General features: G+C 43.6%; 1 protein-coding gene across 3 annotated transcripts in view; it reads right to left on the bottom strand.

Annotated features, from left to right (window-relative positions):
• Positions 1-24,827, bottom strand: part of LMF1 (lipase maturation factor 1) — a 2,253,577-nt gene that overhangs the window by 1,692,978 nt on the left and 535,772 nt on the right. The gene's annotated exons all lie outside the window — the stretch shown is intronic.

The following is a 24,827-nucleotide window of genomic DNA, read 5'->3' as shown; positions in this document are numbered from 1 at the left end:
ACATCGTCACAAGTGTGAACCCAGCTGAGGATGTCCACAATGGATAGTTGTTCAAAAGAACATTGAGATTGTTGAATGATTCGTTTTGAGTGAAAAGTCGTAGTGAACCCGATTGAGGGAGGCTAACATTGCAAGAAGATTCGAAGCCTGACTGAGGGTGATCCAAAGGGACGAAGAGCAATCGTCCAACGTGAAAGATTTCCCAAGGAACTTTTGTTTGTTTATTGTTTATGGTACAGCAGGCCTTCCAAGGCAAGAGACTTTGCAGGAAAGAGACTTGGCCCCAGAAGGTCCTGGCATTGTTGAAAGAAACTACCCTCGTGCTGGTGAGGCCCAGGAGTGTGCTGTGCTCAAAGGACCTGCCTTGCCACATGCTCAAAACGTGGGGGAGGCCCCAGCCCTACCATCCTGATTTATCATTTGATGAAAACCTCTTTCTTTTCTTGTGAACATTTCCCACACTACATTGTAATTTAGTTTTAATGACTGGCAATATTTACTTTTAGTATATGTCCTTTTTATTTGACAAGATGCCACTAGGACTGCCTTATTATTATCCACAGCTGGCTCAGAGTCTCCGATATTAACCTCAATGCTAGGCTGGTGTCCACCACCCCACTTCCCCCAAGCCCTGCCCCAAACACCTCCATCTGGACTTATGCAGTCTTGCAGCACAAACATTAACAATTATTTCATCGCCATCAATTAAGTCAGGACAAGGGAACATTTATATCCCAATGAGGTTCATCTGCTTGTTTAAGGGTGTAATAGACATAAAACCTGGGAGGGCTATTGTGCTGGAATAGTTGGCGCACAAGAAGTGGCCTTTTTCAGCAGGTGCAGCCCGAAGATCAACTAAATGGTGTTCAGAATCTCTCGGTGTTGATGGGCCGGTGGGCCTTGGGAGTGAGGGCTTTCTCACATGTGACCCTTTTATGGGGCGCTTGGGCAACGCGTTCAGGAGGGTGGCCTCTCTGGTACCCAATGAGTTAGATGTCACAGGCTTTAGGGCTATGTCAGTGGCAAGATCTTCAATACTGGCCACTGAGGGCCTATTTTCTCAACAATTCTCTAGGTTTTTGGGTGTGAGGGTATGAAGGGTGGAAGAGGAAACGACTTGGAATGCACTTGGGGCTGTTGGATCTTGAACTCCTGCATTGTCCTTCTCCAGATCAACCCCTCCTCGATGGAACAAGCCTATGGTGGGGGGTCTGTAAGTAACCAAACTGGCTGCAATACAATCCAACCAACCATTCCCTGTGGTATATGCCAGTGCTCCTTGATCCTCTCGTTCGATGTTACTAACAAATGAGTTACCCTCAATGGTGCCGTCAATAGTAAATCAGATTGTAGACGTCGCCTGTGATCTTACTAGGAGTCTGTGACTGCACTTTCGCGCTGCCTTGATTCGGGCAAGTCACCCAATTTGCGTTTCAGAGTTAAGATTTTCCTCTTTGGCTTGGCCAACACTGGGGGGCCTTGTGGTAAAGAAGGTGGGGGTGGCATCCTCCATATCAACTGTTATGGCTGCCAAACCAGGGCAAATTGAAGAAGGGCAGGGTGAGCTGAGAAGGGCTAATAGTTCTGGTACGATTCAGGTGAGCCCCCCACTTGTCACAACTCACCTTGTCGTTCATGTGAAGGTTCAGCAATAGTCTTCTCCCAGTGCGCAGTATGTTGAAGCAAACTGGCATCCTTCTTCCCCTCAGTCGCCTAACACCCCACGGGTGCACAACACCCTTTGCGTCCTTGTCCCTGCGGGCTTTGCCCTGTGGGAAATTGCAACAACTTTTCAAGTCCAGGGAGGTGTGGTCAGGAGCTGCAAAGAGGAAATAAGAGAAAAAGACCTGAACTGGCGCACAACATGCCTCTGCCCCCTGTGAGAAATGCCAGCAGATATTCAAGTCCAGGGAGGCGTAGACAGGAGCAGGAGCTGCAAACAGGAAATGCAGCAAAAAGACTCCTGCCGGCACACAAGACCCCACCACCATGTCCCTGCTGGAAATGTCAGCAACTTTTCAAGCCCAGGGAGGCGTGGTCAGGAGCAGGAGCAGCAGGAAATGTGGGAAAAAGACACTCACAGGTGCACAACACCCCCTTGTGTCCCAGCTGGCTTCGGCCGGTGGTAAATTGCGGCAACTTTTCAAGTCCAGGGAGGTGGGCCAGGAGCAGGAGCTGCAAGTCCAGGGAGGTGTGGCCAGGAGCTGCAAAGAGCAAATAAGGGAAAAAGACCCCCGCTGGCGCACAACACGCCTGTGCCCTTGTCCCAGCGGGCTTCGCCCTGCGGGAAATGCCAGCAGCTTTTCAAGTCCAGGGAGGCACGGCCAAGAGCAGGAGCTGCAAATAGGAAATGTGGGAATAAGAACCCCATGGGCGCACAACAACCCCACGCCCTTGTCCCTGTGGATAATGCTGGCAGTTTTTCAAGTCCAGGGAGACATAGACAGGAGCAGGAGCTGCAAACAGAAAATGTGGGAAGAAGACTCCTGCGTGCGCACAAGACCCCGCCACCTTGTCCCTGTGGGAAATGCCGGCAGCTTTTCAAGCCCAGGGAGGTGTGGCCAGGAGCTGCAAACAGGAAATGCTGGGAAAAAGACCCCCGTGGTTACACAACACACAAGTGCTCTTGTCCCAGCGGGCTTAGATGGTCACATAACCCAATTCAAGTAAAGAAAAAGCTCTTTCAGTAAGATTGAAGGCTAACTATTCACCAAATGCAAAACTATTCTTTATATTCTGAATATGCTGTCTTCGTACACAAGCGTGAAACCACCCCCAAGTATTTGACACTTTTCCTTGTAAAGAGCGAAGAGGCTTATATATGAGATTCACATTTAATCAAGTTCCAACATTGGGATATATCGGCCAAGGAAGGGTCTGGTTTCTAAAGAAAGAACTTGCAGAATGTACAATAGCATTAATGCAAGTGAAACTCCGAAACTGCTGGTTTTAGTCTGTCTGCGAATACATAAGCTCAGAGTCCTTCATTTTTACAGGTATATCAATCCTTCATTTATCCATGTAGGTATACGGGCGTCTCTCATGCAGGGAGAAAATATCTCCCTGCTACTAGTTTTGACAAGATGTTAAAGTGTCTTAATAGTATGTTGAGTTGGATTTTAGGGACAGTAATCATTCCTGAAGTAGATTTTATGATTATGTTATAAGGACATTTGAATTTCTATTTGTATTTTTAAAGTGTAAGATTGTATCGAAGAGTGGCAACGTATTTTTGTATAATATGTATGGTATGTCATAAAACCAAACACATTAAAACAAACAGAAAAAACTGTCGTCAAGTCCCTGAATCAAACTCAATACTCCACTGGGAGAAGTTGAAATGATCATCTGGGGTATGTGAACGTCAAAAAGGGTTGCTTAAATGTCAGGTGATGATTAAGCAAAATGCTTTATTAATTTTCATGCAATACAAATGCAATGGACAGCATCCCAGCCTTTAACCCATTCCCCAGCATCTAACCCACCCCACCTTACAGATCCAGTTATCTTATACTTTCTCAGACACTGGACCACAACATTTTGAAAGCCACTTTTTCAGACGTTCTGGCACACTATTCCCGTCTTCCGTGTAAAACAGTAGCTCATCATTTGTGTTCATGGCAAGAGATACCAAGTGGTGTTACAGTTCTGGGTAAATATGGCTTCTCCCTCGCACTTCCGGTCTCATCCTCCTCCGGCGAGGGGTGAAGGCCTCTGCCCCATGACAGCTTCCGGTGTTGATGAGATGTCTATTGTGTCTGCCGGTCTGAACCAGCGTGATCCATTGGCTTTAGTTTAAGGGCCTTGTCCCAGTATATTCGATAGTCAGAAGTGTAGGTGCACATGTACAGTTCCCATCATTATGCGTATTGTCTCAAACAAATAGGGGGAAAAGGGATGCCCTAACCAAAGTGTGCTAGAAGGATAAAAGACTATAATAAACACTAGTGTTAGGGGCCTGGGAAGGACTTCATGATGAGATCAACATTCTTATTTACTTATGACCTGAAAAGGAAGATCCCCAGTCCCGTCCCTTCATTTAATGTTTTCCCGTCTTTCTAATTTATTGACTGGGGGCTGCGTTCTACCACAGGTTCTGTGGTTAAATATTTTCAATTCCAGAAAGAATCTTACCATCCATCCGACTCTGGATCTCCTGGAGTTTCCGGAGCAGCTCCTTAGTAGCAGTGATCTAGCCTCTTAGGTCACTGTAGAGCTGGTTATTTAAAATAGTCTCAAGCATGCAACACTGGAAGTACTATCCGAAGCATGCTCAGTTGCCATGTACGTTTTCTGACCACAGCATTTGTCTGATGGCCAATCGATATATCCTGTTCAAACAGCTTACACATGTTTTCACTTCTGCTGCAAGGCAAGGTAGTAAAGGGTTCTAATACATTTTGATTGGGTGGAGCTCTGCTTGTTATTTTAGAAAAACGGTGTTATCTATATACTGGGGTGTTAACTGTAGATACACTTCTCTAATTCAAGCTATGATGGCATGCCAGCTATTACCAGCATTGTAGAAGGCAATGCTGCTTTGCTACTTTCAATATCCACTGATGAAAAATGAACATTTCAGAAAGCGAAAGTGTTAAAAATCAAGATGGCCAGGGAAAGGTATTTATATCAAACACAGTTCACAGTACAAAACTCACACAGGTGACAATGGGTACCATGAATGGAGGAAGGTTGCATTATGTTGAAATAGTGCTTATAAGGGTGCTTATATTGGAGAGGCGTCTGTCGAGCCAAGGCTGATTAGTACACTCTTATGGACTTGGTTTCATGGAGAATGCGCAAAGACACCCCCACAATCTGTGGCTCACCCAGGAGAAGTGCACAAGTAGAATGTAGACTAATCAAACAGGAGAAGGATTGCTGTTACCGCTCTGACCGTCTACTGCGCAATACAAGGGTTTCTCGACCAAGTTTCAAATTCACTTAATCATAGCTACCTGGTTCTGTTTTGGCCCTGCACCCGTTCATGAAGTGCTCCTCAAATGATAAAGAGGCCATTGTCTGGAAGTCACTGCACCGCCTCCTCTGCTGCCTGCTCACACTGTAGGGAAACCGATCCCGACAGCAATGAGCCCAGACTTCATGCAAAGGGTAAGTAATAATCCACCACACGGCGAGCGGCAAAGAATATGCGCAGTGTCCTGGGAAACGTCGTACCTTCCCTTATGAACAAGGGAAGTGCCCCAAACTTGCCTGGATAGGTTAAGTGTTTCACTCTAAATATTATATGAAATGTCCATTTATTCCCTCAAATATTTTTTTTTCATATCAGCCTATCTGTGAACCCATCAAGCAACCGCTAATCCATCTCTAATTTTTCTTTCACCATATACATAGCACTTTTGTAATTGCTACCAACATCAATGGCAGGCACCCCCTATCGAAGACAGAAGGCAACCGCCATGTGAACTAGAATCCATCTTCTTTAGCTGTATGCTTTAGGAAAACCATGAAAAAATCTAGTCAACTAGAAGTAACAATCCATCCTCTTTAGCATGTATGCGTTAGGACACCACTAGAGAATCTGGTGGGAACATGGTCTTCGGCGCAATACAAGACCACAATCACTGACACATGTCGGATTCGCTTTTACAGTGGAGAATCCATTGAGGCCAATGATCAAGTAAATACCCCCTCGTGTGTCGTCCTCATCACAGGCAGTGTCTCCATGGTAGACCTCACTAACTACCCTTTCCCTTACCAGCAATGAGGATTAAATAGACTTTCACCAAGTCCTTCTTCCATGTTGTTGACAGTTTGGGCTCTTTTCTCTGATTTTTCTATATTACTATAAAGAATCCTCCAACCTAAAACAAAATTGTTTTTCAACGGTCCCACAGTCAAGCAGGACTCCCTGGCTGGCCCTTTGCTCCACATCTCATAAAAGGATTAATATGCACATTTTTGTGACTAAATGTAGTTATTAAGTGGGAATTGCAGGGCTCCCCGATTTTACAGGTATGTGCGCTATGAATGGATTCTGTGAAACAGATATTTGCGCCAATCTGTTTGAGAGCACTGAAAAACAGTTTTTATGCAATGGATTTTTTTTTTCTCCAGGCACTGTCAGGAAGAATGTCAGGTCTGACGGAAATGCCTGCTTCGGTTTGGACATGAAGCAATTGAGGTTACCTTGGAGATAGCACATCAGTAGGGACCCTGCCTGGAAGATCAGTGGGGCACAGAAAGATTCACCATAGCAGGAAATGCCATTTCCACAGAAGGAGCAGCAAGCATCGACATGGCACAAAGGTTGCCTGGCAATTCGAGTATATGAGCCGGAGCATTCCAGAGCAAAAGATTTTCTGTTATGGAAGTGAGGAAGGCTGTGCCTCAAAGGGCAAGCATTTGGAGGCTCCTGTACCTCCCATGGGAGTGCTTCCTCCATTAACGACAGCTCCCAATCGACGTCCTCAGTCAGTCCAGCCAACTCTTATCACCATGGAAGAGGAAAGGCTTCACAGACTAACCGTAGAAGCATTAGCTACTGCTTTCAAGGAGCAGGAAGCATTGGCAGCAGTTAAGGTGCCAGGTGAACGGATGTGATGGAAATCACCAAATTAAGGCCTGATATCTGCAGGACTTTCCTTCTTCACAGTTCACACCTGATGCCTCTTGCAGTAACACTGCCTGCTCCAGCTTCCAATCCCTACTATATGACTCATTCTCTTCTCACGTCCCACTGCTAACTTCCACCCCTGTGTCACAAAGTCCTCAACCATGGGTCACCCCATTCATACGTTCTCTCCATACAGACATGCATCGGCTGCTGAGCAAATGGAGGCGCACCCACTCGCATGAGGACCTGAAAATTTACATCTCTGCCATGAGCGCTCTCAAGTACTTGCTTGATAGAGCAAATATAGATTTATACCTTACCCACATTGACTTTCACTCCAACCATCCTCGCTGGCTACAGGGCACCTTAAACTCACTCTTCCCAAACCTATGGCTATCAACTCCGTTCTCACAGCTAATGACCAAGTTGAATACTTTGATGTAAAACTTTCATTTATTTGAGGCTCGCTCCTGACCTTCCTCACGCTCCCTCTTCCTACATTCTGCACTCTGCCTACTCTACCATTGTCCCCTGCCTCTATCTCCCACTTTAGTCTGACATCACTTCCAACATTGGTGATGTCACCAATCTTGGATTGGTGACATCACTTCCTGTAGCCATCTTGGATTGGTGACATCACTTCCTGTAGCCATCTTGGAGTAGTGACAGCACTTCCCGTGGCCATCTTGGATCAACCCCATCCTATCCCTATTATAAAACTCACAACTTGAAACTGCCACTACTCCATCTCTCTCCCACCTTCTTCCAACAAAAACAAAGTCGACAAGCTAACCATACCTCCTAATACACCTATCTACCTCGCATTTCTTCTTCTCAGACTCAACTTCTCTACTCTTCCTTAGCTTATCAACTGAACATTGCACTCTGGAATGCTTAGTCTGTATGCAACAAAACTGACTTTATCACAGACTACTTTCACTCCAGCTCTCCTCTCTTAGACCTTATTGCTATCACTGAAACCTGGATTTCGCCATCTCCCACTGCCACTCTGGTGACCCTACACAACCCCAAACGATCCTTCATTCACACTCCTCGACTGACTGGCAGAGGTGGAGGCGACGGACACCTACTCTCTTCCCGCCTCAATGCCTCACAAATCTCCAATGACACGTCCGTTCCTACCTCTTTTGAATTCACCATCTCTACTATTGCTCTTGTCTCACTTGGTTTACATCATCTCCATCTACAATGCTCCTGGTCCCATTGGAACATTGTTGGATGATCATGCGCAACTCCTTGATTCTCTTTCCACTAAACATCACCCCATTGTCCTAGGTGACTTTAACCCTCCCTCTCCAGCCACTTCTCAGAAATCTGAACTTCAGTCTTTTCTTAGCGACCATGCTTTCTACTCTATCCATAACCTACCTGCCCACAGAGGGGGTACTCTTTGGATCTCTTATTCATCTACGCCTCACTCTCAGCCACTGATACTACAGTCACACCATCCATATCGGATTACTCAATTGTTTCCACCACCATCTCCGTTACACCCTCTGACCTTTATTCACCACTTGCTTCATCTATTAATAAAAGGAAATATAAACCTTCTGCCATTTCCCCCTTTCTCTCTGACCTACAATTCTCACTCCCCTCCTTCACACCAGTTTCCTCTTCCACCAATGCTGCCTTCTCCAGCTTGCATTCCCTACTATAGGACTCATTCTCCTCTCACTTCCCACTGCTTACTTTTACCCCTAAGTCTCTGCATCCTCAACCATAGGCCACCCCATTGATATGCTTTCTCTGAAAAGACATGCATCGGCTGCTGCGCAAATGGAGGCGAGCCCACTCGCATGAGGACCTGCAACTCTATCTCTATGCTCTGAACTCTATCAAGTCCACTCTTGATAGTGCAAAAAGGGAATTCTACCTAACCCTCATTGCCTCTCACTCCGACCATCCTCGCTAGATACAGGGCACCCTAATCTCACTCCTCACTCCTCGTAAGTATATGACTATCAACTCCACTCTTACATCTAATGACCTAGCTGAATACTTCGCTGCAACCATTTCCAAAATTAGAGACTCTCTTCTGACCTTTCTCAATCTCCCTCCTCCTACATTCTACACTCTGCATACTCTACCATCATCCTCTGCCTCCATCTCCTACTTTAGTCACACTAATACTGACAAAGTGCTATCTCTACTGATGAAGGATAACCCCATTTGTGCTCCTCAGCTAATCAAGCCTATTGCCCCTTTAGTAGCCTCCCACCTAGCTGATCCCTTCAACCTGTCCTTTGATTCTGCTTGCTTTGCCTTTGTCTTCAAAACAGCCATGGTCAGTAGTCAAGGTGGGCGGAAGCAGTTGGGAGCAGTGTTCCTATACTTAAATCATTCCGGAATGGTTTCATTTTAAAATAAATGTGTAGGAAGAAGTTGAAACTTGCACTTCAGTGCACTGAATGAAATGTTCCCTTAAACAGCAGGCACATTTGTGTAGGGGTTTGTATTGTGCGTAACAAGGGATGTGGTGGTGGGGTTTATGGGCAGCAGGGACAGGCCAGCAGGGAATATAGTTCCACTACTTCCTTTCGTACACTTCGGCCATGGTCATTCGTTTCCTAAACAAGCAAGGGGTTGACCTGAACTTGATGTTAGATGGCGACTTTGCCTTTGGTCCCTCTTCGACAGATGGCGCTCGTAATGCCAACCACCAGGCATTTCCGTCCAGAACATGACACCATGTACACCATCCCATGCTCAGGGGGAGGATTTTCTTTGTTTCACAAACATTTAACAGGCTGGCATCAGCGCCTTGAGTTGCAACTTTCTCGTTGCCCTTACGTTCCTTGCACTGCCTTTTGTGCCGCTCTTTAATCTCCTCTCGTTCCTTCCTGTAACCTTTCTATGGCCTCCTGTTGCTTTCCTGACTTTCTGTGTCATTCCTCTTTCTTGTAATCCCGCCTGCATATGTTCCACGCTTACTGGGTCCGCCCCCACAGCTCTGCTGCTTAGGACCATCTTGCGTTGCAACTCCTCAAGGACAAGCCATCAGCACCTCACATCTACAGCAAGGTTTTTTTACCCAGGGTTCTTTTTCCTTCCCTTTGCCAGGCTAGTCTGTTCTAACAGACAGCCCTGGCATCGGCTGAGGAGAGACACTATTTGCATCAAAGATGGACCAATACTAAAGTTCCGGGTAAGCCCAAGTCTAAAACCTACCGGCTAAATGTTGCCCTGTGTCTCTCTAAAGTGCATGAAAGGGTTGTGTTCAACTGTCTTACAAATTCCTTAGACATCCACAACTTTCGAGACCTCCTACAAGCTGCTTTCTGCTGCTGTCACTCCATGGAAACTGCTCTCACGCATGTGCTCTACTTCCTCGCCTCTGCTAAGCACTACAGCCTATCCTCTATCCTAATTATCTTTGACACTGTCGATCACCCTGATCTACTTAATACTCTCTTTGGGTGATTTGCAATCAAGCCCATGCCTGGATTGAATCCTACCAGGCACCTCGCCAATCCTTTGTCTCCTGGAACAACATCTCTCAACTCATTCCTCTAACTGTTGGGGTTGCACAAGGCTCTGTCTTGGGTCTGCTCCTCTTTAGACTCTACACCTCTGCTCTTGAGGCAGTAACCTCCTCCTTTGGGTTCCCGTACCAACTCTTTGCGGACAACACCAAAATCACCTTCTCTCTTCTTGAACTCTCTTCTGATGTCTCGATCAAAATTTCAAACTGTCTCTCTGTGATAATATATTGGATAGCTTTGCATGCTCTGTAGTTAAACGCTACCAAAACAGGTGGGGTTCTTTCCTGCCGAATTCTCTCTCTCTCATCTCTTCCTCTGCCTATCCAGTTCCCACCTGACACTCTCCCCTACTTTTCTACATCTAGGAACCTCAGCGTTATCTATGACGCTTCCCACAACTTATCTACCTTTATCTCCAAAACTGCAACAGCAGCTCGACTCAACCTCCTAAATATTAGGAACATCAGGCACCTCCTTCCTTTCAACAAAGCCAATAATCTCTTAACAACTCTTGTTTTCTCTAAAATGGACTACTGGGCCAGCATTCTCTCTGGTCTCCTCAACTATGCTTTCTGTTCTCTCGACAAGATAATTAACTTCGCTACCAGGACTCTCTTTGAACTCCCTCACTTCACACCTACTTCCCCGTACCGTCACCGTGCTGGATGGCTGATGATGCAAAACAGGGTGAGATTTAAGTTTCTTCTCCTGGTTCACAAATCTTTCCACGGTAAGGCACCACTGTATCTATCCTTGTCTATCCAACTCTGCAAGCCTTCTCGTAATCTCTGCTCTGCCACCTTGACTAACATTGTGACTCCTCACCATCCCTGTGCTTGCTCTCACTTCCGCTCCTTCTCTCTTCTTGCTCCACTTGCATGGAATTCTCTTCCGCGGACATCCAAGACAGGGTCCAAACTAAAAGTGTACCTCATCACCTCTGAGTTACCCTCTTAGCCTACCTCTCATCTGCCTGCTAGCTAACATTTTTCGCTCGCCTCTAACCTTCCACTGATCCTCACTTCGCCTACCTCTCCGCTAGCACTTAACCCATGATGGACACAGCTGGCCGTACCGCCCACCTGAACCTAAAAATGTTCAATGTTGGTTGTCCTTAATCTATGTATGTCCACTTATGTATTGTCGTTGATGACTGTTCCATTTACTACCCTCCATAACATGGTTAGAACATCCCTCAAACTCACCCTATTCTAAGAAGCTCACTGCTTCAGTAAAATCGAATTTCTTATCTACTGTACTTTCTTTTGCGATCAAAAGAGCATTGCTCCTTCTGTTTATAAATGAATAAATACAAACAAAATAGTCACACAAATACTGAAGAAGTCATATCTCTAATGATGAAGGCTAACACCTCCTGTGCCCTATCAGACCCTCTTGCTCCTCAGCTAGTCAAGCCTATTGTCCCTTTAGTGGCCTCTCACCTTGCTAAATTCTTCAACATGTCCTTCAAATCTGCTTGTTCTCCCTCTATTTTCAAAAGGTCTACGGTCATTCCTCCCCTAAAACAGTATGGGGTGGACCCAAACCAACCAGCTAACTTTCGACCTGTGCCTCACCTTCTGCACTACTGTGCTTGAAACAGTTGTGTTTAACTGTCTTACACATTTCCTAGACATCCACAACCTTCAAGACCACATACAAGCAGGTTTCCGCTCCTGTCACGCCGCGGAAACTGCTCTCATGAATGTCTCCAAATTCATTGCCTCTGCAAAGCACTCCAACCTATCCTCTCTCCTTACTGGCCTTGACCTGTCTGCTGTCTTTGACACCGTCGATCACTCTGATCTCCTTAATACTCTCTTTCTTCATGGGATTCACGATCAAGCCCTTGCTTGGACTGAATCCTACCTGGCACCTCGACAATTCTCTGCCTCCTCGGACAACACCACCTCTCAACTCACTCCTCTAACTGTTGGTGTTCTGCAAGGCCCTGTCTTGGGTTGCCTACTCTTTACACTCTACTTCTATGCTCTTGGGGCACTAATCTCCTCCTTTGGGTTCTCATAAAAACTATTCACGGACAACACCCACATTTTTGTCCTTTTTCCTGAACTCACCTCTGATCTCTCTATCAAAATGTCCAACTGTCTCTTTGCCATTAAATATTGGATGGCTTTGCACTCTCTGATTTTACACCCTACAAAAAGAAAGGTGTTGTTTTTCGCTGCTAAATACTCCCTCTCATCTCTGTGAGAAACCAGAAGGTGTCTCATCCGCTTGTCCCGGAGATCTGTCGTCCAGGTGGCCAGGACATGGCATCGCAATTGGATCCAGTTGCTGGGGATGGACCTGTTGCAGAGGATCACCTGGTCCAGGGGTCTTCGGGGAGTGGAAGTGGGACACCGAGGGTTGAGATACGTTATTCGCTTCCCTGTATCACCTTTTCCCCATCCTACCCTGTAGGCTATTTAGAAGCTCTACCCCCCTTTTTCCCCACACAAACACTTTCTTATACGATAACAGACAACAGACTTACACCAGAGCCATTTACCTGACATGTCCCAATACACAGGTAAGGCAGAGTCAGGCAATTGACAATTACGCACACCTGACAGCCTTTTATCTTCCCCAGAGGGATAAAAGCAAAAAGTACACTTTGAGCACGGCCGAACGCAAGAGGAGACAGCTACACCAAATCGGCAGTTTAAGAGGAGAAGAAAGGTGGTGAAACCTGAAAGGATGACAAAGGGGGGAATTGCCCTTGCCCTTTTCACCTCAGACCTGTGAAGCCTCCGAAAAGGAAAGCATAAGACCGGGAGCTACAGCTGGCGTGCGAAGCAGCAGATGCCAATGATACATGGGGGCTGCCCGCTTTGATAACACAGGTGGAGAGGCAATCTGGCTACCATGGTACTACCCTTGACTCCAGAGAACAAAGAAGCCAATGGGATCAGCACAGCCGGCGAGTAGGAGGAAGCTGATAGTAAACTGAACTGTGTTGGTGTTGAGCCCAAGGTTGCAAGTGGCAAAAATGTTTTGAACGCAAGGAATCCGAAAGACAAAGAACTTGTGTATGTGATTGAATTTTAGAGAAAGCCCAGTTGAGGTCCAGGTGCAGAGGGGTCCGGCGCCACGTGGGCGCTCATTCGAAAGTCTGTGACCGAGACCTATTCTTTGTAACTACAAGAATCAGAAGCCCTGTGAAGGGGTGGTGGGAGGTGTCAGAGTGTTCCTAGAAAGGGTTACATCAAATCCCTTATACAATTGAAAGTGTCTGACCTGTGGCCAGAGGAAAGCTAGGGGAAGGGAAACCCTGTTTTCCGATAAGATTGTGAACTGTGGAATAAGGCAAATGCAAACCCGACGGAGGGATGCAGAGGGAAAGCTAGGAGAAGGAAAACCCTGCTTTCTGATGAAAATGAGCAACACATGAACTGTGTTAAAGAAAGGTCACAGTGAACACGACGGAGGGAGGCCCAAACTGCAAGGATGATCCGAGCCCGGCAGAGGGAGAAAGTGGGGAGAAAAGCAATCACCCAAGGTGCAAGCTCACAGAGAGAACTTTTGTTTGTTCGTCATCGTGAATCAGCCAGCCTTCTAAGGAAAGAGACTTTTGCAAGCAGGAGCCTTTGAAGGTTTTGATATAGTTGAACTGAACTGTGAACCTCGTGCTACCGAGGCCAAGGAGTGTGCTGTACTCGATAGTCCTGCCTTGTCCCGTGTTTCAAACGTGGGGCAGGAAGACCCAGCCATACCATCCAGACTTTTCATTTTGTGAACACTTGTTTCTTTTCTGTTGAAAGTTATCCTACACTCTTTTTTGTAATTTAGTAGTAAGGATTGGCAATAGGTTTTTTAGTATAGGCCCTTTTTATTTTACAAGACACCACTAGCACCACCTTATTATTTGATGGCCGTAGTTCCTCCCATCTTAGATCTAGGTTTAGATTAGGCGTTTATCTCACCCAATATAAAGTACAATAAACACCCTTGAACTGTGATCACTTGTGTCAGACTTTACCGTTGCTACCATGAGTTCCGTACATCTCTTCCCCTGCCTATCCAGTACCTACCTGACACTCTGATACTCTTCTACATCTATGACCCTTCTCACACCTTCTCTACTTTAAACTCCAAAACTGCGATGGCGACTCGCCTCAACCTCATAAATATTAAGAAAATCTGGCACCTCCTTCCTTTCGACACCACCCAGCATCTCTTGTCTTCTCTAAACTGGACTACTGTGCCAGAAACCTCTTTGGTATCCCCAACTAAACTTTCTGTCCTCTCGGTAAGATAATTAACTTAGCTACTAGGATGCTCTTTGAACTCCCTCACTTCACACCTACTTCTTTGTACGGCGACAAGGCTGAACGGCAATGCTGAACGGCTGATTATGCAAAACAGGGCCAGATTTAAATATCTTCTCCTGGTTCACAAATCTATCCATGGTAAGGCACCACTTTATCTATCCTCCAATCTCCAACCCTACAGGCCTTCTCATAATCTCTGCTCTGCCTCCTCAAATACAGTTGTGGCACCTCACCCTCCCTGTGCTTCCGCTCGCTTCCTCTCCTCTTGCTCCACTTGCATGGAATTCTCTTCCCCCAGACATCAGAGTCATCAGAGAAGTAGTACACAACGATTTTTTTCAAAAGCAGACTAAAAGCCTATCTCATTGCCTCCAAGTTACCCTCTTAAGCTACCTTTCATCTGTCTTCTAGCTAACCTTTATCCATCACCTATAACCTGCCTCTGTCCCGCACTTTCCATGCCTCCACTCTAGCACTTCATCCATCATGGTCACATCCCTAACACAGCTGGCCGTACCGACCTACCTGCACTTAAAAACGTATCATTTTGGTTGTCCTTCATCTATGTATGGCCACCCATGTATTGTCCCCAGTGACTGTTCCATTTACTCCCCTCCACAACCTGGTCAGAATGTCACTCAAACTCATCCCATTGTAAGAAGCTTGCTGCTTCCCGTCAATTCTGATTTCTTATCTAGTGTACCTTCTTTTGTGATCAAAAGAGCATTGAGCCTTCCTGTATGTGTATATATTACATGGCCTGTGGTAGCGGCCATGTAGTTATGGTTAAGTTGCTAATCCCATAGGAAGAGCACTTTTTGGGTGGCTTATAACTTTGCTCCCCATCAACGAATCCTCACCATACTTTGCATAGAAAGTATATGGCCCACTCTGAATTTATTTGAAGTTCGGTGAGGTTTGGTCCAGGGGGGGCAAAGTTATAGGGGGGTCCCAAAATTTCTTTTTTTCTCATTGACATATTGGGGAAAAACTTTGCTCACGCCTACAGCCCAAAACCGCTGGAAAGATTTTCACCAAATTTGCAGCAGGAGCGGTGGCTTGGTCCCAAAAGCGTGCGTTTGTTAATTTGGTGTAAATCCGTCCAGTAGTTTTTTTTTTTAAATGAACAAAACATAAGGCAAAAGAATTAGTGATATCTATGTCCGCTCAGCGGACACACTTCCCTGTTCACTCCGCGGACCGGAAACCAGTTGGCTAATCGTATTGCGTCATGTCCGCGGACACACAACGTGTTCGCTGATTGGTTGGCGTGAAGCGTGAGGTGCATCTGATTTTTGGAAACGCCCGCCATCTTGGATTCACAGACATCGGCCGGTGTCTGCAGACATCATGCTATAAACAGATTAAAAAAACACAACATTGCACTTGTCAAATTTATCAAATAATCTCTGGGGAGGATGGGATGGAATATGGCTGCAAGAAGCAGAAAAATGGGTGTTTTTTGCCGCGAAAGTCTGCGAACAGTTTGGATGTTCGCAAACAGTCCGGAGAAGTTCGGGGACACTTCAGATGTTTGGGGCCAGTTTTTGGATGGTTTAAAACTTTGGCGCTACTTAATGAAAATGCATGATATTCCTGACCTGATCCCGAATGGGTTTGCAAAGTTTGGTGCGATTCTGTCAAGAGGGGGCAAAACTAGAGGGGGGTCCCAAAATTATGTAAAGGCTTATAAATGAGGTGCTATTTGACGAATCTACACTTAATATGGCAAACTGATAATACATACAGATATAAATGTTTTTGTGAAATTTGGTTGGATTTCGTCAAGAGGGGGCAAAATTACAGGGGGGTCCCAAAATATTGTAAAGGCTTATAAATGTGGTGCCATTTGACAAATCTATACAAAGGCTTGCAAACAGATTATAGATCTAGATCTAAATGGTTTCGTAAAGAATGGATTTTGTCAAGTGGGGGCTAGGTTATATGACAATTGTACGTGCATACATTTGACACTTTTGAAAAAATAAAACATGGGTGGATTCCCAGCAAACTTGTGTAAGGAGCATTGGCAAGGACCTGAAAGCATGATTTTGCAAATGTGCCCGTGTTTTATTTTTTGACAAGTGTCATAATGTAGGTACAAAAAATAGTGATATATCTTTGGTGACTGAGGTGTAGCCTGTGGCCATGGGCAGTGGCCAGATTGTCCAGGTCATGGAATAAGGTCATGATCCGGACAATCTGGCTACTGGCCATGACCACGAGAGACTACATATGGAGTTAAAGTGGCCATGTCCACCTGGGAGTGGCTTTGTGGTTAGGTTATTCGAAATTGGGATAGATTTGAAAGGGAAGAAAAATGTGCTTGTGGTAATAAGGTCATAGGGTTCTCTTTTCGCCTTCTACAGGCTTCCATGGAAAGCAAAGCGGGCCCCTGTATAGAACCCTGCCTTCCCTTTCCATGGTGGCCATCTTGGAAAAGGATTTTCCTTCTTACACCGGGATGCCGCAGGCCGGTTTCCCTGTTTCTTCTTAGTAAGAAAAATCCTTTTTTTCAGCACCCCCGGTTCCCGCTTTGGCAAACTAGGGTGCTAATGGCCTTCTTCCCCCATTACAGGGGCTGGAATGGGGGGGATAATGGTCCAGAGACCTCATTATCCACCCTTGCTTCGCTTGGGCTGATAACTTGGGCTGCCGGGCTGGTATCCACCGTTCCAGCCCTGGAACGGAGGATGAACGCCGCAATATTTCCATTAGCATAAAACAAAATGCAAATGGAAATGTTGGAAAATCTTATTGAGTCTATGTACTTTACTGAGAAATATAAAGTAGATGGAGTCAATACGTTTTTTTTTTGTTCTATTTATTAACTGTGAAAGGTGGTTCCGAAAGGAAAATTTCTTTTGTTGTTTTTGGATGTATTTTGTTTTTTTGGCAGGAGAGCTAAGAACGAAATGTGGGGAGGAAATGAGGGAAGAGGCAACAAACACTAATATGGAGGGGTAGGTGGACATGCGGAAAATGTTGAGCATGTGTTATTTCTAAGGTATGGGGCAGTGTTTCTCATGCTCCTTGATTAAAGCAGTGGTGGTGGCTCTTGGGGAGGAGGGATGGCAACAGCTGATGCCATTTTGAGATAAATAGCAGTTTTGCTAAAAGTATGTACTGTGTACTAGATTGTTAATGGATAATGAGTAGGAATAGATGGAGCTGTGCAAGGGAAATGTTGAAGTTGAAAGTTCCTAGATCAGTAGAAAATGCAGTTCCGAACTGTCCGCGAAGCACGGATCTTATCGTGAAGTGCGGACGGGTTCTCGGACAAGTCATCATACCGCGCGCCAGCGTATGGTCATGTGGCACTGTCCGGAAGGTCCGCAATGAAGTCAGATGTTCGTAGACCCCCACGGATGCAATAGTTGAAATAGTTGCAAAAAGTGTATAGAAGTGTTAAAAATGATTCTAGAAGGTGGAAAATGGCAGAGCTTTAAGGTGAAACTTTGTAAATTGGACACACATATTGGTATATTGGGTAAGTATGATATTAGTAAGTTGTAGGAAAATAGCACTCACTGGTAAAAACCCATGAAATTCAATGAAAAAACTTTGTTAAGGGGACGTTATGGTTAAATTGCACTAATAAAAACCTTTGAAATTCACTGAAAAAACTTTGTTAAAGGGATGTTATGGTCAAGTTGCGCTACTAAAAACCTATGAATTTCAGTTAAAAAACGTTAAAAGGACGTTATGGTTACAAGTAAAATTGAAAAACCACTGAAATTCGGCAGTTATGGTAAGCTAAGCAACCATAACTCGCGCCACCACCGTGCACTGCTAAGACTAAGACTCAGGACATCAAAGATGACATCAAAAATATCATTGATGACATCACTGATGACATCACATGTGAATTTACTTTTCATACAAGGGTTTGTGAATGTAATGTTGGCAAAAAAGTATCAGGGATTATCGGGAGATGTGTAATAAACTACATACTTCATTACGCAATGTAGTGTTCTAAAGAACATTCCATTGCAGTGTTCTTTCTAGTACAGGAACCTACTCATACAGAAATGTAGGTATTAGCTGCAGCATACACCATAGAGGTGCAATATTCGTAATTTTCCAAAGCTATGTAATAAAATGGCGAATGTTTCTGTATCAGACTTTTCCATACTGTAAAACATGTACTAAGTAGCTAATAATGCATCACTTGCTACATATTTCTACTAATACACACAAAACATAAATAGACTACAATGCATACAAATATGGGGCTTATATATGGAGAGTAAAGTAAGCAAACAAGAGGCAGTATCATTAGCAACTGTCTATAATCTACATGATTGTATTCACGCACAAAAATGATTGCTGTGTTTCAGGCCTGCTTATTCCCCTATATATGTACATCATAAGATGCGATTAAATTCTAAGGAAAGTAGTGTAAGAACATGTGAGAATATCAACATCTATAAATGTAATATCTTTTGAATGTTTCTGACTGTCAGTAAATAAAACCACCTGGCCTAGATATGGCAGTGAACAAAAAAGAAGGGGCTAGACATGTGATGTCATCAATGATATTTGTGATGTTTGTGATGTCCTGGATGTCCTGGGTGTTAGTCTTAGCAGTGCACGGTGGTGGCGTGAGTTATGGTTGCTTAGCTTACCACAACTGGCGAATTTCAGGGGTTTTTCGATTTTACTTGTAACCATAACGTCCTTTTAACAATTTTTTTACTTAAAAAAAAAAAAAAAATATATATATATATATAATATATATAAATAATGATATATATATATATATATATATACACATACATACATATATATATATATATGTATATATACACACATATATAAAAATATATATATTTTCAATGAAAAAACTTTGTTAAAGGGACATTATGGTTAAGTTGCACTAGCAGAAAACCATGAAATTCAATGAAAAAACGTTGTTAAAGAGATGTTATGGTTACAAGTAAAACCGACAAACCAACTTGACAACATCCAAGGGTCTCTACTTAAGAATGCACTGCAATTTGCACTATCAATTCCTAACTGTGTAATCCAGCACGAGTTTGGATTAATATCGTTATCGTGTAGGACGGAGTGGCGTGCCTTAGCGAACTATTCAAAATTCCTTGTACCCCCTATTAACTCACTGTATCAAGGGCTACAAGCTACTATGCTAGCTAATGGCACAGGTTCATTCAAACAGTTTAAAAAAAGAATGTAAAACATACTTCAGGATCTAATGGTCACTAATACGGACCTATGTATAAGACCATTAATTACAGTATGTACCAAGAATATGCGAAGTGTACGTGGAAAAGGGTTCCTCATTGGGCTTACCTTAACATCTTTCCATGTATGCGCACAAGAACATACTATATGCACTTTAAATTCAACCTATTTTACACCCGTGAGCGGTGTATGCATTGGGGAAAACATGCCTCTAGTGAACTGATTGGTTTCTGTCGTTTTCGAAACTGCAATTGTACTTTGGAAACCTTGAAGCATTTAGTATTAGAATGTGCACATTTCACTGTCACGAGAACATGCCTATTGATGAAATTTGTTGCAATTCATCATGAGGATTCCCTGGAGACTTTGTGGACAAGGATGATGGAGGGAGCACACAAACCTCTTGTCTTTGCTTAATTCCAGTTCTTAAAAATTATAGAAAAAGAATTAATGGAGTACAAGTCCCTGTAAACACGATTTGCAAATTAATGTACTATGATGAACTGAATTGCCCCATTACTATAGAAGGACATTTAAGGCTCTACCCAGCTATCTGTGGTTACAGAATGTCAAACAAGAACTACCTGATGGGGTAAAATCCTAAGCATATTGTGTATTATCCTATAAACATGAGTGACTTAGGATTTTGGTGCAACATGTATATCAACTGCAGTTTATGTGAATAGATAGAAAATGCATTAACGCTCACTCACTGAACTCAACCAACTTTTGTATGTAATTCTTGAAAGATGTTGTTTTTATATTCAAAATGCAAAATTTTTTAAAACTGTAAATTGTAAAGGTTTATTTTAACCACAAACAACAATAAAAAAAACAAAATTCCTTAAAATTCGCCAGTTATGATAAGCTAAGCAACCATAATTCGTGCCACCTCTGTGCACTGCTAAGACTAACACGCAGGACATCAAGAATGACATCACAAATGTCATTGATGACATCACCGATGACATCACATATCTGGCCCCCTTCTTTTTTGTTCATTGACATATCTAGTCCACGTGGTTTTGTTCAATGATAGAGAACATTTTAAAAATCAAAAGGTGTCACACATTTAGACATTAACCTTGTTGTATGTTGTTAAGGCACTTTCCTTAGCATTTGGCCTCAGTTCATGGTGCACATACATGGGGAAATAACCAAGCCTCAAACACACAATTCATTTGTGTACCTCATTATAAAGTCTAATGTCACCATAACACTTTGGTGGTGTTGTTTCTTTCCTCCTTATTGAAGTTTCCCTGCATGTGTCTCAGATTTGTATGCATTGTGGGTCTTCATATGTATGGTTTATAGTAACACAAGTATGTAGTAAGTCTTGAATTATTAGCCAATAGCTATTTATTCCATGTTCATCATTACTCAAAGCTCTCATAAGGTACCATTCATTGTTTTACTATCCAAAATTACCAGATTAAAAATATTGTTCTTCTATAGTGAATGCTGCAGCCATTGCCGATGTGTATGTATAATTAGGTTCCTGTATTAACAACAACACGCCAATATCATGTTTTGTTCAGACAAGTACATTCTTCAATACATTAAGTAGTTTATGATAGGTCTCCAGATAACCCCCTCCCGATATCTTGTTACTAATATTATAAACACAACCCCTTTTAGAGACTTTTTATCAAAATTAATTTCAAATGTGATGTCATTAGTGATGTCATCAATGACATTTGTGAGGTTATCTTTGATGTCCTGGGTGTTAGTCTTAGCAGTGCATGGAGGTGGTGTGGGTTATGATTTCTTAGCTTACCATAACTGGCGAATTTCCAGGGTTTTACGTTTTTCATTGTAACCATAATATCTCTTTAACAATGTTTTTTCAGTGAATTTCATGGGTTTTGTTAGTGCAACCTAACCATAACTTCCCTTTAACAAAGTTTTTCCTGTGAATTCCATAGGATTTTATGAGTGAAAATGTTTGATGATGTTACATCACTGTGTATAAGTTCTTAATAATTTTTCTATTAACATATATGAAAGAACTATAATCCTCCTTTAAGAAACATATTTTTAGCACCACATACTTATGTCTGTTGTTATCAACAGCGCATGGTGGAGATGGAAATCATCATTCATTTTCCTACGGCATAAGGCTCCATGACCCCAGCCAAACCAAACCACCCCTATTATTCACTGTACCTACCCTGCATCTTAGCTCAGTGTCCACTATACCCTCATAATGTGACCAATGGCCAGTGCTCATGGTTTGCAGCCATGGCCAGTTTCCACAATCCATGGGGCATGGATTAGAGATTTGTCCTTGCCAAGGGCCAGGCCCCATTGCCCAGGCACCAAAGCTATATCACAATTTTTTGTACTTACATTTTCAACCTTTAGAAAAAATAAAACATGACCAATTTGCAAAGCCATGCTTTGAGGTCCTTACTGATGCTCCTTGTGAATGATTGCTGCAATCCTGTCCAGCACTAAGGGCTGTGGACACAAGTAGAATTTCTTTTCCCATTCAAACCTATACCGATTTTGAAAAACTTTACCACATAGCCGGTCCCTGGTGGCCATGCCCACTTTAACCCCATTGCCGGTCCCTTGTGGTCATGGCCAGTAGCCTCATTGACCGTACAATCTGCCCACAGCCGATGGCCACAGGCTATCCCTCAGTCACCAAAGGTGTATCACTATTTTTTGTACCTACATTATGACACTTTTCAAAAAATAAAACACGGACGCATTTGCAAAAACATGCTTTCAGGTCTTTGCCAATTCTCCTTGCATAAGTTTGCTGCAAATCCGTCCATGTTTTTTTTGGTTGTAAAGTATCCAAATGTATGTATATAAAGTAGTCATATAACTTAGCCCCCACTTGACAAAATCATTTCAGACTTTGCATACATTCAAGGTTTGGTCTATAACCTTTCTGCAAACTTGTTTGCATATCTGTCAAATGGCAACAAAGTTATAAGCCATCTAAACATTTTGAGGCCCCCCCTCTAATTTTGACAACTCTTGACAAAATCTCACCAAACTTTGCAAATTCATTCAATTCTGGGTCTAAAATCTTTTTGCAAACCTTTGTTCAGATTTGTCAAATGCTACCAAATTTATAAGCCTTTCAAATATTTTGGGACCGCCCCCTCTAATTTTGCTCCCTCTTGGCAAAAACAGCACCAAACTTTGAAGAACCATTCAGGGTCAGGTCTAGAATGGTACTCGCCATCCAAAAACTGCTTTTCACCAACCCGGTAATTCAAAATAGGCATGGATGTCCCCGACCATCTGAGATGTTCAAGAAAATCACAGGACTGTACCCAAACATCCGGACTGTTCGCAGATTTCAGGATGAAAAAATACCTGTTTTTTGGCTTCGTATGGCCATATCCCATCCCCATACCCCCCACCTCCCCAGAGATTGTTTCATTGGTTTGACAAGTGCAATGTTGTGTTCTTTAATATGTTTTTACAGTGATGTTCACGGACAATGGGCACTGTCCGCGTATCCAACATAGCATGCGTTTCCCAGAAATATTACTCACCTCACGCTTTTCACCATCCAATCAGTGGGCACGTCCGATGTCTGCAGACATCAAGCTGCCTTCTGGACCGATCGGAGGCCCGTCCATCGACCGAAAAGTGAAGTGAGTCAGTGGACTGAACCCAGATACCACTCATATTTTTACAAACTACTGAACGGATTTACACTTTTGGGACCAAGCCACCGCTCCTGGGGCATATTTGGTGAAAATCCGTCCAGCGGTTTGGGCTGTAGGAGAGAACAACATTATTTTTCCATTAAATCTATGGGAAAAACCACACATTGTGTGACCCGCCCTATAACTTTGTCCCCCCCCCGCACAAAACCTCACCAAACTTTGCAGAATCAATCTGACAGGCCATATATTTTCATTGCAAAGTTCTGTGAGGATTCATCTGAGGCTGGGAGCAAGGTAAAAGCCACCAAAAAAGTGCTCTTCATAATGGTTGAGCAATTTACCCATAACAACAGGGCCGCTACTGCAGGCCCTGTAATATATCAAAAAAAGACCTGGCAGAGGCATTTGGTATGCTAGAGAAGCTCTGTGTTTTACTGATCCGGTGCCTCGAGATCCAGAGGAGAACAACTTCTTTGGGCAATACAGATGGACTGAATCAGAGGGGCTACCTGAACATCAGGTTATTTACACACTCATTCTAAAGGAGTGAAGGAATGTTGATCTCCCGGTATTACCTTACTTTGTGATCCATCATTTTCTTCTTACAGGGTTTCATACAGAGTTCCCACAATTGCCCAACGTGGACTCAAAGGCATGTATTCTAGCAGCACAAACTTCCGTACCCTCAGAAAAGCCTATGCCAGTGGACGCTATGGACAAAATGTTTGGGGTGGCTTTAAAGCAGCCGTTTTCAGACTCCAACCTTTTCATTAGGACTTGGCCATATGAGTTGCATATTGTCCAAATCTCAGTTAGAGACTTTAAACAAGTATTTGAAATCATCTAAAATCAAGATCTTTGTTCCATCTTAATGGACATGGAATTGCAATGGAAACTATTGTCCAAAGTCACTTTTAACAGTTTACGTGCACCTGCAATAGCATCAGGATCTGCTCTAGCAGGTCCGAGGTCAGGAGGAAGCTTGGGAAAATTAATGTTATGCAAGAGTCCATGCTTCTATATCTTCCAATCCCAGGTTCAAAACCTTCGGGACCTCAGATGGTGGACCTCATTAAAAAGTATGTGGAAGAAAGGAACATCATCAATCCAATACGGCCAGAGCAGCAAGCAGCACAGGTTTTTCCAATAAAAGGTGAAGCAGGGGAGCTCATGGTGCTCAATGCCAGGTGTCCCTTTTGAGGCAGGGGTTGAGGTTAGGGGGTCTCGCCTGTAGATACGTTCTAACCTCCCACAAGCACCCGTTATTCCCCATTGCAGAAGTCCTGACAATCTGCCTTCGTGCAATACAGAGCCAACAGGAGATTTTTTTAAAGAACTTTGTTCCAATAAGGCAAGATGACTAGGTGCTCCAGATAATTTCCCAGGGTTATTATATCAAATTTTCAACATGTTGCCCACCAAATGAATGATATGCAATTATTATTATTATTAGGGTATTTATTGAGCACAGACCTAGATACAGGAAGCATCGGAATGCTTTACGATGATATAGTGAAGGAAAAGAGAAACAAGGGAGCTGATAGGGGAGAGCAGTCAATTTGTTAGCAAGTGATCTACAAGCAATCAGGGGAGGAAACAGTGGGGAGCAGATCATCCAGTCTTAGGTAGG

The sequence above is a fragment of the Ambystoma mexicanum genome, chromosome 2q (assembly GCF_040938575.1).
Source record: "Ambystoma mexicanum isolate Mex_15411 chromosome 2q, UKY_AmexF1_1, whole genome shotgun sequence".
NCBI lineage: Eukaryota > Metazoa > Chordata > Amphibia > Caudata > Ambystomatidae > Ambystoma > Ambystoma mexicanum.
The sequence above is the reverse complement of the archived record's forward strand: the minus strand, read 5'-3'. Positions and strand labels throughout refer to the sequence as shown.